This window comes from Drosophila rhopaloa, unplaced genomic scaffold, assembly GCF_018152115.1.
Source record: "Drosophila rhopaloa isolate 14029-0021.01 unplaced genomic scaffold, ASM1815211v1 contig_150, whole genome shotgun sequence".
Classification (NCBI taxonomy): domain Eukaryota; kingdom Metazoa; phylum Arthropoda; class Insecta; order Diptera; family Drosophilidae; genus Drosophila; species Drosophila rhopaloa.
In genome coordinates, this window is record NW_025335029.1 from 1,507,911 (window position 1) to 1,512,583 (window position 4,673).

Below are 4,673 nucleotides of genomic sequence, written 5' to 3' on the forward strand. Positions count from 1 at the left end.
TTGTCATTTTAACGTGGATACTTTTTTTGACCCATTTTCATGTAGGAAGGGATGGATATTATAATATCAAAACATTAAGGCGCATTTCCGACTCTATAAAGTATATACATATATTCTAGATCAGAATACCCAGGCAAGTCGATCTAGCCATGTCCGTCCGCCTATTCTTCCGTCTTTCTCTCCGTCCGTCTGCCGTCAGATCCGAAATAGTTTTTAGATGGGCCATTTTTTAACAACCTTCTGATCTGACTGGTACAATATACAAAGCATTCCTGCCGGGGAGCAGAAGTGATGAAATTGTTTCGAAAATAATTATTATTAATTTATATTTCTAAGGCATTGAAATATTTGAAAACAATATTGAATAATTAATATTAGATTAATTTCTGACACCCAAGGTATAATGCCCGTTTTGTCGAGCTTATGGTTTTTCAATAGTATTACCAGTTAGCTTACCATAAGGATTAGCACAAGTATTTTTTTTTTTTTAATATATGCCTTTTAAAACTGCCTTGTTAGTAAATAATTAAATATTAATATATTTATTAGGTCGGTTGTATCGCGGAATACATTAAAAATCAGATTTCTAGGAATGTGCAATCCTTTAGGAGAATGAGCAGCCCAACTTTTTCACTTCGGCAAAAACTTTTCAGCCACTTTGACAACATTGTTCAACAAGCAGAAGTGAAACACACAAAGAAAATTCAATTATGCAAAAAGGAAATACAAAAGTATTTTCCAAGATTTCTCGATGCAGAAACTTTGCATTAAAGACGGGGAAATTCCACCCTCCGGCATTCTTGACATTCTCTACCCCTCGATAATGTCCAAAAATTAGGTGCTAACAAAACAATTTGCATTTTTAAGTTAATTTTTGCAAGCGGCAAATTGCAAGAAAAAAATCAATGTGCAATCCTTGAGGGTCTCGTCATCAGCTTGCAGGATATGACTGGATGCCGCGAACACGGCCAGGACTTTTAATTAAACTTTTGCACTTATGCAGCTGCCATATCCTTGCACATCCTGCAGTTCAATTCACTTTGATTGCCCGAAAAAAGTTCATAAAAGTTTGCAAAGCTCGCGCAAAAAGAAATCAGAAATTTCACTTTGCCAAACAAAACTAATTAACGTTAAACAGATAAAAGTTTTGTCCACGGGGACGGGATTGGCATATGAAAAATAATTAACACAAGTTTATGATTATGTTTGAAGCTGAGCCAAATGTCGAGCGATTTGTAAGCGAAGAGCTGTAAAAATCACAGACAGAAAGCATTTTATCCCTGGCAGGAAATTCTCCCAAAACTGCTCGTTCACTTCTCTGCTGTTAATTAGTTCGAAAAGTGTTTCTAATATTTGGGAAAAGGGAGCGAAAAGTGTGCGAGGGAGGTCGCTTAGAGTTAAGTGAACTCGAATCAAAACAAAACTTTATCCATAAATTTCCAAGAACTGTTTTCGGTCAAGAGAGGTATCCCTTTTTTTTATATTTCGGGCCTTAACCTTGACTGATCTTTATCTTTATCGGTTGGTTCGATGGCTACCTTCCACATAATTGTCTGACATGTTGGCCAATTTTTGTTCTATTCTTTTTTTACAAAAACGAATTAGTTTGAATAGAATAGCCAGACTACAGGCAGAAAGGTAGAAAGACAATAAAACCGATCTGCGGATGCTCGTGCAGAAATAAATGAAGACCCAAAAAAGGGGCTACACGCAAAAACCCTAAACAAAATCAAAAATTAAACTGTCTGCTGAAGAAGAATTTGGGTTGTCCTTTTAGAAAACGTGTTGAAATGGATTGTGAAAGAATTGATTGTTTTAGGTTGAAACGGATAATAGAATGTTTATCAGACTTCACTTTATAATGTTCTTTTTTGTACAATCTCCAATTTATACGTAAATCAAATAAACTTACAAAACATATGGAATTACTTTTTTGATAGTGTCAGAAAAATAAAATTTTTTTTAATGTGAATAAATTTGAATAAAGTGTAAGCCAGCCTAGACAAAATATACTTGATAACCAAAATGTTTATTTCAAACAGTTGTGGCAATTCCTTTTACTTTGCCCCTCATTTTGGCCAAGCTTACGATTAAATAAAATGAAATCAAATCGAATCAGTCAAGAACTAATGGCAGGCAGCCTAATGCCATTAGCTCGGACTTTGTGTTCAGCAAAGTAGAAATGCTCCTGTTATGGAATTATGAGGACCCTTGGTCCTGGCTGAAGGATTAGCCAAAGGCGTGTGCGTGTTGGCGTCGTGTAATCAATTGGAAAACTCCACCGAAATTCCACCTCGGCTATTATGACAGTTGTGCAAATGGAGGAAAATTGTATGAGAGAGGAAATTGGATTAGTTGCTTGAAATTATCAAAATGTAACCTCAATCTCTGGAAAAATATCAAGAAAAAATGTAGCGCCCCCAAAAATGTAATCAAAAAAAGGAAAAAAGTGCTCGACAAAAACATCATTTATAAGCCGCGACAGCAGGAGCTTCCCGAAAGAAGCGAAACATTTAAAAATATACTTTGATTGATGATATCTAGTCAGATAGCCAGAGTCAAAAAGTCCAGACGAAAGGACACGCACACGAGCCAGGAAACGATGCGAAATGAAACGAAACGGGCGCCGAAAAAAAGAAAGCAGAGAAAGTACATTAATTATTGAAATGTCATTAAGAGGAAGGCCCGAGCTGACATCCTCCAGATTCGCTTGAATATTTAATAGGATATTTGGCCGAAAAGCGAAGTAAGAAAAAATTATGACAAGAAGACGATGCGTGACCGACCGCCTTTCACCGTCAGGATATGCGTTGAATATACATAGGTTGAAGGCAACTTTTCCGCAACGGTGGTGAAGCAAATCACGCAAGATGATGTTGATGATGATGGAACACATTCACTCAAATCGTATTAATTACGGGGTGGATTCCCTATCACGATAACTGTCCGCTTATAGGAAGTCCCAGACCATTCATCAAACTGGGCGAACATTTTAATTAGTTTCTCTGTTTGCAGCTTGAACCCGAGATTACGAGCTAATAGTTCTCAAAAGGCAAATTATCCCGATGCCAAGTGAGTTATGGTAATACCCGGCCACACCCTCTATCAAAATATACCCCACCTTTCCGAAAAAAATGCATTCAAATTTGCCCAAAAGAATCTGAGACACATAACTGTCAAAAAGGACAACCCGTCGTGACGCAAATTGTTTGCGAAAATGTAAGCCAATGCACATGATCGAATAATAAAATACCCTACAAATAGGTTGAAATCAAAGTTTATATAAGTGACTATTTTAAAAACGGAAGATTCTTTTTTATTTTTTTCATATAGATTATATAAAATAAGTCTAGTAAAATTCATATATTTCTTTTAATTTCTTTTCTAGTTTAAACAGTTAATGTGCATGTCAAATTGGAAATATATATTCTAGGTTGTTTTTTAAATAAGAGAATATATTTTTGTAGAGATGTAGTGACCCAAACGTTTATAAAAATGATAATATCCTTATCCAAGGCAATGGAAAAGGACAAATTTTCGCGCCTTCAGAAGGCAAACGACGGGCGTCAGAAACTATAAAATAAACAAACTTCCGCTTTGTGGCAGACGCAGATCAGCTCGGAAAATGACTGCGATGATGACGGCGATGCGAACTGACGAGTTTGATGGGCTCGACATACGCTCGGCAGCTCCATTGATTGCACCATAAATAATGAATTTATGCTGACAGGCAGTCGTCAGAGGTTTGGTGGTGGCTCCGAATTCAGCCTCTGGCTCTTCGTCAACTAATAAAATATGTTTTTATTGCAATGCAACACACACGCACCGCGTATAAAAATTAATGAGCCACGGAGGCGCGCACCCTTGGAAATTCGCATTCAGGATCGGGATCCGGAATCCAGAATCCAGAATCCGGATCCTGGCCAATGCAAAAACATTTCCATTTTTGCGCATTTTCCTGTTCGCATTCACTCACTCTTTTTGTCCGCGTTAATGTTTGCCAAACGAAATGTTAATAATATTCATAAATATGTCAGCTAATAAAATCTGCGGTTTGATTGTCACCTTTATGAGTCTGTGTCTCAGTGCAACAAACATCCCTTAAAAGCATTTTCCCAATTTCACATGTATTTTCTTGAGAGATTAATTCCATTTCTTGGTTTTATTCGATAAAGAATGGGAAAAATAAGTCAGCGAGCTCAATGTGTTTAATGTATGTGCTAATTAAGAGTCATTGTTTTGATGAATAAGATCCAATCACTTTAAGATCACTTAAAATATTCTGATAAATATTAACACACTTAAATAAAAAAGCTTTCAACAAAAAGTCTAATTGTGAATAGTAAAATTATTATGATGTAATGTATATTTATGTGTTTGGCATAGCGGCCTAATTGGTGTTTAATTTGAAATCTAAACCAATTTAATCTTAAGTTTTAATAACCGATTACTAAGAGGTATGTTTTGAACATTATAACACTATAAATCGCACAAGTTAAATTATTCGACTTTAAATTTAGTACCCTAAGGGCAAACTATAATTAATTCCCACCGATTTTTCTGACGTTTTCCGCTTTGTTTGCACAAACTTTAGACCTGCGACAATGTTGCACCGTGGCCAGATGTTGTCTTCAGGATAAAGCAACTAAAACCAGAAAAATGAAGAAACTTTA